This window comes from Scyliorhinus canicula, chromosome 1, assembly GCF_902713615.1.
Source record: "Scyliorhinus canicula chromosome 1, sScyCan1.1, whole genome shotgun sequence".
Taxonomy (NCBI): domain Eukaryota; kingdom Metazoa; phylum Chordata; class Chondrichthyes; order Carcharhiniformes; family Scyliorhinidae; genus Scyliorhinus; species Scyliorhinus canicula.
In genome coordinates, this window is record NC_052146.1 from 225,254,654 (window position 1) to 225,270,404 (window position 15,751).

General features: G+C 45.2%; 1 protein-coding gene across 3 annotated transcripts in view; it reads right to left on the reverse strand.

Moving 5' to 3' along the window:
• ipcef1 (interaction protein for cytohesin exchange factors 1) overlaps positions 1–15,751 on the reverse strand; it is a 185,309-nt gene that overhangs the window by 159,236 nt on the left and 10,322 nt on the right. The gene's annotated exons all lie outside the window — the stretch shown is intronic.

Here is a 15,751-nt window from a genome sequence, read left to right on the forward strand (position 1 = left end):
CCAGTCACTGTGACTGGAAATGGAGGCATTCAATTGGTTGGTAGCTATCATGACAGTGGCAGCAACTAAATTTCTGACTCGGAGACGGCGAACCTGGCCCATTTCCTGCTGAAATCTGCTGGACCTCCTCTACTGGCTCCCTTGCAATCTACAACTTGCTGTGTCATTCCCATGGCCGTGACCTCGTCGGAGGCCTACTTCCAAGTCAGTTTAGGGCCTTTGACCAAAGCTTTGTCAGGATTTGATTGTTCTTTAGGCCTCCTACAAATGAGGCCAAAGGTTAATTTCTAAGTTTGCGTCATACCCACAATGACAAGGGTTTCTTTAATTCGAGGATCTGCAACAGTCTCAATTAGTAATTGCTTCCTTTGATGGAAGATAATTTGCATCGCAGTCTCATTCTTAGCTGTGCTCCAAGTGGGTCCAGAATTCCATTAATTTAAACATATTCCATCAAACTGGATTCTATAGGACAACATTTTAAAACTACATCAAAAGCATCTGGCCCCATCATGGTGAGGAAAATATTTACTATATCCTCATCTCTCATCTTATTCACCTGCAGCCAAATGTTAACATTTGATTCGCAACTGTACCAGTACTCCGATAGAGTTGCATTCTCCCACTACCCCCACGTGTGTCTTCAGTGCAATCTTCTTTCAATTACATACCGTGCTGTGTGTACCTGATATGCACACAGAGCAATTTTTCAAATTGCTCAAATTACCTCAAAATGAACTTTAAGAGTTCCAAAAATGTGACACAATGTCCACCAGTCCTTAATTTCTCAAATTCAATGTGAAAGAAAATTCCATCCCGTCCTTGTTGCCGTCCTTCTCTGTCTTGTACTGAGCAAGACTAACACATGCTCAGTACAGGGGGCCACTATGGAAACAACACAATTTATACTTCCCCAAAACAGAGGGAACAGTAGAACAGAGGGCAATATAACAAAACGCTCAGAACTTGCGACATACTGCATTTACCAGGGAGATATCGGAAGATATCAAAAAAGCTAGACATTTAAGATCAAAAGGGGAGATAATAAATAAATTGACCTTAATGAGAAAATCTTTGGCCCAGATGGATCGCATCCATGACAGCATGGTAGCATTGTGGATAGCACAATCGCTTCACAGCTCCAGGCTCCCAGGTTCGATTCCGGCTTGGGTCACTGTCTGTGCAGAGTCTGCACATCCTCCCCGTGTGTGCGTGGGTTTCCTCCGGGTGCTCCGGTTTCCTCCCACAGTCCAAAGATGTGCAGTTTAGGTGGATTGGCCATGATAAATTGCCCTTAGTGTCCAAAATTGCCCTTAGTGTTGGGTGGGGTTACTGGGTTATGGGGATTGGGTGGAGGTGTTAACCTTGGGTAGGGTGCTCTTTCCAGGAGCCGGTGCAGACTCGATGGGCCGAATGGCCTCCTTCTGCACTGTAAATTTTATGTAAATTCTATGTAAACGAGGTTTAGCAAGAGGTAACAGGGCCAATATTAGATATATGTAAACATTCATTGGAAGAGGATGTATAGACAGGAGAATGGTAGATGGCGAATGTGATTTCTATATTTAAAAAAGGAAGCTGGAACAAATACAAAGAATTATAGACCACAACGTAAGTGGTAAGAACAAGATTAGAATCCTCACTGCAAATCTGAAAATGCAATAACGAGTGACAAATTTTAAAAAGAGGTCAATCTCGTTGAATTCTTCGATGTACTGGAAAGGATTGTTCAGGTTAATATTGTTCACATAATACCTTTTGATAAATCCCTTGATAGGAGGAGGTCCTTCAACACTGCTCCTCCATTCGATAAGATTTTGGCTGATCTTTACCTCAACTCCATCTCTCCTCCATTCCCATTTCACTCTATTCATTGAGCATTACAAAAAATCCACCAGTCTCCATCTTGAACATACTTAATGATTGACCATTTACAACCATCTGGGGTACAGAATTCCAAAACTTCGTAATGCTTGGAGTCAAAAGATTTCTTCTCATCTCCGCCCCAAATGACTTGCTCCTTATTTTGAAACAATGCTTCCGAGTTCTGGGCTGCGCAGCCAGACTCATAACTAATGGCAGAATATGTGAAATCAGGCAGCTATGAACAGAATGAATAGCAAGCTGGCTACAAAGCTGAAAATGTTAGTGTTATGTTATTCAGCTTGGCAAATAGTAGAATATGGCACAGTGGTTAGCACTGCTGCCTCACAGCACCAGGGTCCTGGGTTTGATTCCGTCCTTGGTTGTGTGTGTGGCATTTGGCACTTTCTCCCCATGTCTGCATGGTTCGCCTCCGAGTGCCCCGGTTTCCTCCCATAATCCAAAGATGTCCAGGTTAGGTGGGGTTATGGGGATAGGGAGGGGATTGGGCCTAGGTGGGGTGCTCTTTCAGAGGGTCGGTGCAGACTCAATGGGCTAAATGGCCTCCTTCTGCACTATAGGGATTTCATGGATAAGGATTAGTGCGGGGAGCACTATTTACAATGCTCTGGACTCAGGAAATGAAAGTTAATTTCCAAAATTTGCAGATGACATCAGATTGAAATAAAAACAAACCCTGTGACAAAGGAAGGTATTCATTAATTTGCAGAATGGCAAAGTGCGAGGTGAGATAATTCAGTTTTCTAAAAGAACAAGGCCACATACTTATTTGTAAATAACTGTTTGAATATAGTAATGGAATAAAGGGAAGTGGGGGTTCAGATGTTGGGCAATGGGATTATAAAAATCAAACAAAGCATTAAGATTCATTTGTAGAGGGTTTGAATTAAATGGCAGAGAAGCTATTTTAAACTTGTATTCAACCTTGGATAAGCTGCATTTGGAGTATGCAGAACAGTTCTGATGTATAAAAAGGAGATCGAGACACTGGAGATGGTGCAGACAACATATACTAGAATTATACCAGAATTGAACTTCAATCCATCTGGAAAGATTGAACAGGCTTGGGATACTTTCTTCTGTAGAGAAGGCTAAAAGGTGACCTGATAGTTAATGAAAGAGTTTGTTAGGGTAGACATAGGGAAGATGTTTCCACTTGCTGACGAGACCAGAACTAAGAGCCATCGATGTACGACAGTCATTACTAAATCCAATAGGGAATCCAGGAGACATTTTACCCAGAGAGTAGTAAGGAAATAGAATTAGTTATCAGAGGAGGTAGTCGATGCAAATAGCATAGATGCAGGACAAGGGAGGTAAACACTGTAAATGCAAGTCATTTTTTTCATTGGAATGATATCTTGATATAGGTAGGAGGAGCGTTGTTTGACACTGCCTATCTAGGAGGGAGTGGGTGTGATGACCCTCCCAGGTGAAATCACCACCAGTCAGCTTTCCCTGTCAAAGCGGAAAGCAGCCTAAGGTCATCAGGGACTATGGCGACTTTCTACTTTATTTAGTGGAGACAGTAACCAGAATTAGCTATCTTTGTGATAGTTTCATTTATACACCAAGCCTATGTATCCCTTTAGACCCCACCAGCTACTTTATATTCTGATGACATGCAAGTAAAGCAAAATGAATAATTATGCTCCCAATGGTTTGTTACCTGTGTGGTAGGTAACATGTGCTACTCAAACCTTGGTTAGTGATGAGGTCTTCTGAATCTCGATGAAGATGACTTGAACTCTTCCAGCAGTAACAAAAGGTTTATTGAGTAACTATAACAATAATTGCATGAGTTCTTGACTTTAACTTTGATACTAGTGATAAGGTTAACAAGCTCTAACTACGGTAACTATATGTAACTCCACTAGCCATCTGAACTAGTCTGCTATTGCCCTGGTCACAGTGCACGCAAGAGAGAGACCCAATGTGGTTACCTTTTATACCCCTGTTGGTCCTCCCCTCTAGTGATCATGTGGTGCTACTGATTAGATTAACCCCTTGTGTACATGCACATATAGAGATCACTACATCCCCCTTTTTTCGTGTTACATATTTTCTGTATGTTGTAAAGAAAATTGAACAAACATAACGGATGCAGTTTGCAAATGCATTACATAAAATCAATGAGTTAGTCTGTCAAATGTTAATACATTTAGTCTCTTAGGTTTGTTCGCTTGCGTGAAATAGGTAGACAAATGATGTTATGTACAAGTTGTGATGATCTTGATGATTATACAAAGCCAATTAATAATGAGTCCAATCTTAATTTTTTTTTAAATTGTGAGTCCATACTTTATGAGTTTGTTTGGTCGAGTTGCTTTCTTCTTCTGTTGTTGAATTGGTGATGTTGATGTTGTTATTTCTTTGTGACCGTCGTCAGTGTTCCTGTGTTTAAATAACCAAGAAGTCATCAATGGGGTATTTGAATGCTCGAATCACTTTGTTGTCTGATTGATGCTTTTTTTTTCTATGCTTGCGGGAGTGATTCTGTGTTACATCTTTGTTGTCTGACCTGGACATTTTCCTGTGTTTGTGGCATTCATTCTGTATGTCATCTTTGTTGTCTGACCGGGGGAGAAATTCTCCGACCCCCAGCAGGGTCGGAGAATCGCCTGGGGCCGCCGAAAATCCCGCCCCCACCGTAGCAGAGATTCTCCACCACCCGGGAAGTGGTGGTGGTGGGAATCTCACCACTCCAATCGGCGAGGCCCCTGCGGTGATTCTCCGGCCTGGTGGGCCGAAGTCCCGCCGCTGGGAGGCCTCTCCCGCCGCCGAGGTTTGAACCACCTCTGTAACGGCGGGATCAGTGGCGCGAGCAGGCACCCAGGGTCCTGGGGGGGGGGGGCGGGGTTCGATCGGACCCAGAGGGGTGCCCCTACGGTGGCCAGGCCCGCGTTTGGGGCCCCCCGCTCAGACTCCGGGACAGTGCCCTGGATACACTATTTCTCTTCCATGGCCGCCACGGCCTCCACCATGGCGGAAGCGAAAGAGAAACCCACATCGCGCATGCGCCAGTGGTGACGTCAGCGGCAGCTGGTCGCTGACGTCACTGCCGGCGCATGCGCCGACCGGCGAAAGCCCTGCTGCCGGGGGCGCCGGTTTTTTGCGCCAGTCTTCTGGTGCCAACTGCTCCGGCGCGGGGCTGGCCCCCAAAGGTGGGGAGAATTCCCCACCTTTGGGGAGGCCCGACCCCTGAATGGTTGGCGCCACTCCCCTACGCCGGGACCCTCCGTCACGCGGGGTAGGGGAGAATCCAGCCCCTGGACTTTTTTTTGTGTTTGTGGTATTGATTCTGCATGTCATCTTTCTTGAAAGCTGGCTTGCTTGTTTGTTGCGGAGAAAATGTGAATTTGTGAGATATGTTGCCATGCCATGGCATGTTTGTACTCTTGCCATTGTTTTACAGTGTGCTGTGGCATTGTCCTTCATGTGCAGAGTTGTACCATGTTGTATAGGTCGTTGTTTCATTGTTGTCGTTTCGGTCATTTTCGTTGTCGTCGCTCTTTTTGTTGTTTTTGTTGTGCTTGTTTCTGTTTTTGGTGTTTTCGCTGTTGTTCTTGTTGTTTTTCATGTTGTGCTTGTTGTTTCTGTTGTTCTTGTTGTGCTGCATGTTGTTTTTGTTGTTGCTGTTGTTCTTGTTTCTGCTGTGCTTCTTGTGGTTTTTGATGTTCTTGTTGCGCTCAATGAGTGTTCCGTGTGGATGATTTGAGTCATTGTCACAGTTATTGGTGTCAGTGTCCTTTGTGCTATATGTTACATTGAGCGTTTCTTCTTGAGAATTGTGAGAATGATCTGATGTTGCATTGATGTTGGTGACATCAGTCATTTGTGGTGGATTTGATTCCTCTTCTTTGCTTCCTTGGTACTCCTCTTCGAGAGTCATTTCTGGTTCACTTGAAGCATCATTGATTTCTTGGTGCTCCTCTTTTGGAGTTATTTCAGGTTCATTTGAATCATCTTTGGTTTCTTGGTGCTCCTCTTCTGGAGTCAAAATCTTCAAGATTTCTATTGACATGGTCTCTCTGGACTCTTGGTGCTCCTCTTCGGGAGTCATAATCTTCACAATTTCAATTGACGTGGTCTCTCTGGGCTCTTGATGCTCCTCTTCTGGAGTCAAAATCTTCAAGATTTCAATTGACGTGGTCTCTCTGGGCTCATGAGTATCCCTACTCTGATTGTTGAGTGCTTCTGTACAGATGAGCTGAGATCTGTCAGTTTCGCTGTGATCCTGCACATCCTGTATGTCGATTGTGATCACATTGTCACTATTCTCACATACAGCGGGTAGCCATTCAGTGTCTTTGTGTTGGTTAAATGAGCTGGGCAGACTTTCATAGTCTGCTGTTGGTTGCGCAGATAAGGTGGATAGACCTTCACAGTCTTGTTCATGCATGGCGTTCGCTATGGCGTTTTTGCTTGCTTCCATTTTTGAGTCTGTCACCGAGCTGTCTGTGGAGGCTTGCGTTGCTCTCTCTGTGGAGTCTTTCACTGCTCTCTCTGTGGAGTCTTTCACCGCTCTCTCTGTGGAGTCTGACATCACTCTCTCTGTGGAGTCTGTCATTGCCCTCTCTGTGGAGTCTGTCATCATGCTCTCTGTGGGGTCGTGCAGTGTTCTCCCTGTAGAGTTGGTCTGTGCTCTCTCAACAGAGTCGTTCTGTGCTCTCTGTGTGACGTCATCTTCTTCTTGGGTATTTGACAGGTTGCTGTCATCCAATGTATCGACAATCTGCCATGGCATCATGGTATTGGAATCATCTACCATGAGTAGAGTCGTGTTGAGCATTGCAACCGTGTTGCTGATGCTGTGATCAGCATGTCCAAATAACTCCGCCATGTCTGAGTAATATTGTGTGTATTGTTTGATAGACAAATCATCTTTTTTTGTTTCAGAGTTATTATCGTTCTCTTCATGTTCAATGAACAAATCATTTTCTTGGGTTTCGGATTTGCCATTGTGCTCTTCGTTTTGGGTGGCGCAGACTGTTTGTTCCAGGGTGTTGTGTAAGCTATCAACTTTCAACTGCTGGTGTAAGTATGGGCATTGTTCTGTCTTTTGAGGTAAGAAAATTGGGTTTTGCAGCTTTAAGTTTCTTTTTTTAAATTTTTGCGCATTTCCCTTTTAAGTAGGCGTGGTCCGGGTCCTCTGACATCATGCCACTCGTGACATCATGCGTAGGGCTCGATTGCACATGCGTAATCCGAGTTACATTTACTGCGCACTCTTTTCGCAATTGCGCATGCGCGGCTTCTCGTGCATGCGCAGAACGCTGTTTCGCCGGTTTGCGTCTTTTAGGGTACTGCGCATGTGCGGCCTGGCCAGACTGGACATGCGCAAGATGGCTGCTGCTCAGAACTTCCGTCTTCTTCTGTTTCATCCTTGCCTCTGCCTCGTGGTGAGTTTTCATACCATTTTTACCGATTTTGTTTTCTAGATAATGATTCTGTGTTTGTAAAGACTCAAATTATTGATTTTGTTTTTGTTCATAAGCAAGGCATTTTTGTATAGAAGTTTCTAGAGTTAGATACTCATCTTGTGAAAGTTCTTCCTTCAAATTTTTGTCAGATAGTCCATAAATGAATTGATCTATTATCATCGTATCTCTGAAATCAGCATAATCACAGCCTTATGGTATTAACTTGAGATTTGTAATAAAATCAGTGATGGGTCCTCCATTTCTCTAACATTTATGAAAAGAGTTAAATCTTTCCAGCATCTCATCAGACTGACTCTTACAGTGTTCATCAAATTTTTTGAGTATTACTTCTATTTTGGTCTTGTCTTCACTTTCTAAGTAATTAAAGCAATTGTAGATTTCCCTAGCTTCATGCCCTCCTATTGAGAGCAGTAATGCTATTTTTGTTGTGTCAAGAGACCGTGCTTAAATCATTAGCTGTGATAAATATATGGAATATTAGTTCAAATCTTTTCCAGTCGTAACTTAAATTACCGGTTATTTCCAGCTGCCCTAGAGGTCCAATGAGTCCCATAGTTAGTCCTCGAGGATCCATTTGCTGTGAAGTCTTCCACAGTCGAATATCCGGTCTGAATTTTCTTATATTTTTGTCTAACCTAATCTAACTAGTTCTGTTAAAGCCAACATGTCTGGTACCATGTTTTGTTACATATGTGGTAGGTAACATGTGCTACTCAAACCTTGGTTAGTGATGAGGTCTTCTGAATCTCGATGAAGAAGACTCAAACTCGTCCAGTAGTGACAAAAGGTTTATTGAGTAACTATAACAATAATTGCATGAGTTCTTGACTTGAACTTTGATACTAGTGATAAGGTTAACAAGATCTAACTACGGTAACAATACGTAATTCCACCAGCCACCTGAACTAGTCTGCTATTCCCCTGGTCACAGTGCACTCGAGAGAGAGAGAGAGAGACCTAATGTGGTTGCCTTTTATACCCCTGTTGGTCCGGCCCTCTAGTGGTCATGTGGCGTTACTAATTACACATTAACCCCTTGTGTACATGCACATATAGAGATCACTACACCCAGTTCATCAGAATTCCAGAACTGTGTGCGAACCAGTTCGGTCCTTATCTGCTCAAAAGAAAATGGTGGCAGAGTCTCTTTCCTGATTTTTTTTGGAATAAACGAGAACTTTTGCTTTAATTTCCACACAATTTTATTCGTAGCAAATTTAATAATCATTCTCCAAGACCAATACCTATTATTTAACATTAACGAGTGCCATTGTGATCTCTGATGCTGCAATGAAGAACTCAGATAGCAGGAAGCTGGAACTGTCGCACAAATCTTTCACATTTTTCCATGGCAACACTTAGAACCACCTTACCGCTGCCGGTACAGTAAATTTATTGTCAGCAAGTCATGGAGGTTAAATGTTCTCTCTGTGGCCTGTGGTACAATGTATGGTGTTGCAGAGGTCTAAGCATGAAACGCAAGCTGAACTTGAAACCCAGAAGGATCTAAATACGTTATTTAGAACATTCTTAAACTTGGCCTCTTTGAACCATTACAGTTCAAACCTGCTGCTATTCTTTTCTCCCTCACCTGAACCTTGGTAAAACCCAAAGCTTAACAGGGCAACAAGTTATTTGGAGTTTGTCATACTTTCTTTTTGGAGCTAGGCTACCCAGAGAGCTGATAGAGGCTGGGGTAAATAATATAAAATCACATACTCAGCAAGTCCATCAGCATTTGGAAAGGGGAAAAGGAGCTCAGGAAGATATCTGTTACCTTGGGTAGAATTCTCCCCCCCCCCGGCAGGGTCGGAGAATCGCCCGGGGCTAACGTAAATCTCGCATCCGCCATGGCCGGAATTCTCCGCCACCCGGGAATCGGCAGGGACAGGAATCGCACCGCGCCGGTCGGCGGGCCCCCCACGGTGATTCTCCGGCCTGCGATGGGCCGAAGTCCCACCGCTGTCAGGCCCCTCGAGCCGACGTGGTTTAAACCACCTCTGGTGCCGGCAGCGGGAGTGGGCCCCGGGGACCTGTGGGGGGGGGGGGGGGGTGGGGGGCACGGGGCGATCTGACCCCGGGTGGTGCCCTCACGGTGGCCTGGCCTGCGATCGGGGCCCACCGATCGGCGGGCGGGCCTGTGCCGTGGGGACACTCTTTTTCTTCCGCCGCCGCCACGGCCTCCACCATGGCGGAGGCGGAAGAGACCCTCTCCACCGCGCATGCACCGGGGTGACGTCAGCAGCCACTGACGCTCCGGCGCATGCGCGGACACACGCCGACCGGCGAAGGCTTTTCGGCCAGCCATGGCGCCTGTCGGCAGGGCGCCAAAGGCCGTTCGCGCCGGTCGGCGGAGCGGGAGCCACTCCGGCGCAGGCCTAGCCCCTAAAGGTGCGGAGAGTTCTCGACACTCCGGTATGCCGGGATCCCCCACCCCGCCGGGTTGGGGAGAATCCCAGCCCTTATCTTATCTCTGCTTAATGCAGATTTTTTTGGAATAAACCAGAACTTTTGCTTTAACTTCCACACAATTTTACTCGCAGCAAATTTATTAATCATTCTCCAAGACCAATAACCCCTCCCCTCCACAGGGAAGATTTTAACATTGACGAGTGCCGTTGCGATCTCTGATGCTGCAATGAAGAAACTCAGATAGCAGGAAGCTGGAACTGTCGCACAACTCTTTCACATTCAATAAAATAAAGGCTGCTAGTCAAATATGGTGAACACTAGGACAAAGTGTCACTCAAAATGTTCTTGCCAATCTGGCATGAGCTGGGAGGACATAACTCAGCCCAATCACTTTGGCTGTAAAAAGGGAAGAGAGGGAAAAAATAATAAAAATTCCTCCAAAATTAGAAGGAAATACTGAACGTGAATGAAAGCTGGTAGGAAAATGGAGGAAATAGCTTATGGTGGGAAGTTAAGAAGGCAGTCGAGTCCTCGAGGGGAAGACAAAGATATTGTCTCTGAAGTTTGTATTAAATTTGATTGCAATTATGTAGGAGATGGAAAGGACAGAGTGGGAACGAGAGGAGGAGCTGAAATGATGTGTATCAAGGTCAGAATCATGCTCGCAAGCAAAACAGAGCTGTTCAGCAAAGCTGAACTGAATCAACATTTGTTATCCGATTATTTGGGAGAAAAATATTTGCTTCGGGTTAGTTCAGAATAAGTGACAAGAGAGACTCAGTCTTCTTACGAAGTGATGACCAGGAAAACACTCGATGCACGGTTGCACAAAAGCTTCACCACGCCAGAACAGAAACATTCTCTTTCATCCTCTCTTCTACACACTGTCCATAGTGCAGTGCAGGAGGCCATTTGGCCCATTGAGTCTACACTGACCCTCCAAATGAACACTCCAACTAGGACGCTACCCACCCTTTCCCTTAACCCTACCTAACCTGCACATCTTTGGACTCTAAGGGGAAATTTAGCATGGCCTTCACTTAACCTGCACATCTTTGGACTGTGGGAGGAAACCGGAGCACCCGGAGCAAACCCATGCAGCCACGGGGAGAATGTGCAAACTCCACACAATCATCCAATTGAACTGGGGTCCCTTGCATTGAGGCAGCAGTGCTAACCTCTGTGCCAACCCATTGTCCTCTAGAGAAGAGTGAGTGTGTGTGAAAGATTAAGATGGTATCCCTTAGCATTGTTGCCTCACGGTGCCAAGGTCCCAGGTTCGATCCCAGCTCTGGGTCACTGTCCGTGTGGAGTTTACACAGTCTCTCAGTGTTTGCATGGGTTTCGACCCCACAACCCAAAAGATGTGCAGTGTAGGTGGATAGGCCATGCTAAATTGCCCCTTAATTTGAAAAAATGAATTGGGTACTCTAAATTTATTTTAAAAAGGAGATGGTATCCCTTACAGACTTTTGTGTTTTGGAGTAACAAAGTTTTTGTCTCACAAACTAGCACACATTTTAAAAATTACACAAGTTACTTCCAGTGTTGGAAACCCTATGTGATGCTGTCTCCGAGCAGGACTGGATAGATAATAGATATATTAGCAAATCACCACGTACATCACACCCAACAGTTACTCACATTCAAAATGCACTATCGACAGAGTGGTGATAATTGTCAATATAAAATTGTGCACTGCTTACTGCAATGGAAATGGATAGTGTTGATTCAAAGTAAGGTGGTTTGAACACTAATTCATCTGTACATCTAGCCTTAACTTGTTATATCTGACAACATCAAATATTGGTGATTCCATGCTCTTGCATCAGACTTGGAGCGGTCACTGACATGATCGGTTTTCTGGTAAAATTAATTCCAGCTGACTGACACATAAGGCAAATTTAGAACATAGAACATACAGTGCAGAAGGAGGCCATTCGGCCCATCGAGACTGCACCGACCCACTTAAGCCCTCACTTCTACCCTATCCCCGTAACCCAATAACCCCTCCTAACCTTTTTGGTCACTAATCCACCTAACCTACACGTCTTTGGACTGTGGGAGGAAACCGGAGCACCCGGAGGAAACCCACGCAGACATGGGGAGAGCGTGCAGACTCTGCACAGACAGTGACACAGCGGGGAATCGAACCTGGAACCCTGGCGCTGTGAAGCCACAGTGCTATCCACTTGTGCTACCCGTGCCGGCCATAAAAATACTTTGTTGTAAGACTTCTTACTGTGCCCACCCCAGTCCAATGCCGGCATCTCCACATCATCATTCTACTTTTAATTCCAGATTTTTATTGAATTCAAATTTCACCATTTGCCATGGTGGGATTCGAGCCCAGGACCCCAGAGCATTACCCTGGGTCTCTGGATTACTAGTTCAGTGACAATACCACTACGCCACTGCCACCCCAAAATTTAATATCACTCGGGTTATCTCCTAACAGCTCCTTCAAATTAAAGCCCAACTCCTGTTGGTTCTGCAATATAGCATCATCAGTAACAGAATGCCAAAAACAATGGGCAACATCTGGTGGTCCAGTTCACTGCATACACAAATTCTGTTATGTTTGCTAAATCTCGCGAGAAGGCCAAAACTTTGCGCCATCTTCATCTCGATCCCCTGCCAGTTAGGTGATGAGGTTCACACCCAGTGAGAGCATGAACTGGATTGCCATGAAGTTGAATACATTTTAATGTAAATAAATGGCTTTACGCCGTAGCGTCCATCCACGATGTATCCTTCTCCCCTGGCAGGGCGACATAATGCTGACACAAATCACTTACTGGTTTTCAAAAAGGATAACCATGCCGGGGGTGTGGAGGTGCCTGGAGGCCCAGGAGGTTGAGGGACAAGGCTGGGCACTGCCTCCAGAGGGCAATGTCAAGTTGACGGTACCAAAGGGGCTCTGGTGGTGAGCCCCAATGATAGACTTTTGCTGGTGATAGTGATCTTTTGCTGGAAGTGCTTGAGTGGACAAATTGACTACAATGCCCTGGAAAGGTTTAGCATAGTTTGCTAGTTTTGTACTCTATACCACTATTTATAAAGCCAAGGATCCCATCTTTTTATTTTAACCTGTTCATGGGTTGAGGGTGTCGCTGGCCAGGCCAGTATTCATTGGCCAAGTTTCACTGCCCTTGAGAAGGTTGTGGTGAGCCTTCTTCTTGAACCACTACAGTTGTGTGTGCTCTGCAGGTACACCAAGAATGCTGTCAGGAAGGGAGTTTCAGATTTTGATCCAGTGATGATGTAGTGAACAGTGAGGAGGATAATAACAGATTTTATAAGAGCATAGACAGACTGATGAAATGGGCAGAACAGCAATTATATTTCAAAGTCAGGGTGGTAGGATCATGGAATAGAATTGTCACTCCTCCAATCTCTCCTTATAACGGGATACCCACATTCCTGGGACCACTCTGGGAATTCTTTTCTTCACCATCTCTAAAGCCTCCAGCTCCTGCCTAAAGTGCAGTGAACAGAATTGGATACAATACTCCAGTTGAGCCGACACCAGTGTTCGAGAGAGGTCATCATAACCTCCATGCCCTTCTACTCTGTGCCCCTATTTAATCCTTGATGCTGTCTGCCTTTTTAATCACTTTCTCAACCTATGCTGCCATCAACAATTTGTACACATATTCCCCAAGTCTTCCGGTTCCTGCAACTCCTTTAGAATTGTACCCTTTAGCTTCTATCGCCTCTCCTCATTGTTCTGACCAAAATGTATCACTTCACATTTCTCGATCTTAAATTTTATCTGCCTGTCCATTCCGCCAACCTGTTTTCTTGTTGTCTATCTCAATCCTTTGTACAGTTCACAATACTTCCAAGCCTCGTCCTCTGCAAATTTTGAAATCGTGCCCTGCACATTCAAGTCTAAGTCATAGATTCATAGAATTTACAGTCTTGAAAGAGGCCATTTGGCCCATCAAGTCTGCACCGGCCTTTGGAAAGAGCACCCCACTCAAGCCCACAGCTCCACCCTATCCCCGTAATCCCACTTAACATTTTTGGACACTAAGGGCAATTTAGCATGGCCAATCCACTTAATCCGCACATCTTTGGGCTGTGGGAGGAAACCGGAGCACCCAGAGGAAACCCATGCACACACGGGGAGAATGTGCAGACTCCGCACAGACAGTGACCCAAGCCGGGAATCAAACCTGGAACCCTGGAGCTGTGATGCAACTGTGCTAACCACTATGCTACCATGCTGCCCAAAGTCATTCATATACAAGGAGAAACATGGGCAACATTAGGGTGTACCTTCCTCTGGTCTGAAAATAACCTTTCATTACTCTCAGTTTCCAGTCACTCAGTAATCTTTGGACCCATGTGGCCACTGTCCCCATTATTTTTGCCCCATAGTTCCCACACCACTATATTCTTTGCAACCTCCTCTACATCTTTCCCACTAGTTGGTTGCCAAATATGAGTGCCAAATTATTTTTTTCTAATTAAGGGGTAATTGATTGCTAATCCACCTACCCTGCACATATTTGGGTTGTGGGGGTGAGATCCACGCAGACACAGGGAGAATGTGCAAACGCCACACAGACGGTGACTCTGGGCCAGGATCGAACCCGGGTCCTCGGCGTCGTGAACCTCCATCGATTCTTAACGCAACCAAAAAGCTTCTGCCCTTGACCACGAGAGGACATCCTCTCTTTCAACACTATTCTTCTTCATACTGCCACTCCTTGCAGTCTTTCCCCATTGTTCCCCATTGTTCCTGAACACCTTGTACATTTGCTCCTGCAGTAAATTCTTACCACATTTCATGCATTTATTGTGAATCTGAATTCGATTTCACTGTATTTCCCCTTGGTTTTACACCCCCCCCCCCCCCCCCACTCCTTACTTCATAAAATAATAAGTTCATAAGATATAGGAGCAGAATTAGGCTATTCGGCCCATCGAGTCTGCGCTGCTATGTTATCATGGCTGAAATGTTCCTCGTCTATTACCTACAATGCTACAAACCAAGAACTGAATTGCAAAATCAGCCCGGCCCTCTCCTCCCAAGAACACATGATCCAGGAGCAGAAGTTGGCAATTTAGCCTCCGGAGCCTAAACACCCTCAATGTGATCATGGCTGTTGCCATCCGGGCCTCAACTCCACCGTCCTGCCCCTTCTCCATAACCCTTCAACCCATTATCAATTAAAAATCTGTAACTCCTCCTTAAATTTACTCACTGTCCCTCCTCAAATTTGTTTTAAATTTGCTACCTCTTATTCTAAGATTCTGACCTCTCGTTTTAGAATGCCCCACAAGAGAAAGCATCCACTCCACGTCTACTTTAACCACACCTTTTAGCATCTTGAATACCGCAATTAGATCTCCCCTCATTCTTCTAAACTCGAGAGAGTATGGGGCTAACCTGCTCAATCTCTCCTCATAAGACAAAACCCTCATCTCTGGAATCAATCTAGTGAACCTTCTCTGAACTGCCTCCAATACCACTACATCTTTCCTCAAATATGGGGACCAAAACTGTGCACAATACTCCAGGGTACGGTCTTACCAAGGCCTTGTATAGTTGCAACAACACTTTATACTCAAATCCTTTTGCTATAAATGCCAACATTCCACTTGCTTTCTTTATTACCTGCTGCACCTGCATGCTAGTTTTCTGTGACTCATGCACGAGGACACCCAGGTCCCTCTGCATTGGAGCACCCCAGAGTCTCTCCCCATTTAGACAATAAGTTGCCTTTGCATTTTTTTGACCAAAATGCATGACCTCCCATTAATACGTGGCACGGCAGCACCGTGGTTAGCACTCTAGCTTCACAGCTCCAGGGTCCCAGGTTCGATTCCTGGCTTGGGTCATAGTCTGTGTAGAGTCTGCACGTTCTCTGTGTCTGCATGGGTTTCCTCCGGGTGCTCCGGTTTCCTCCCACAAGTCCCAAAAGATGTGCAGTTAGGTAATGTGGACATTCTGAATTCTCCCTCCATGTAACCGAACAGGTGCCGGAATGTGACGACAG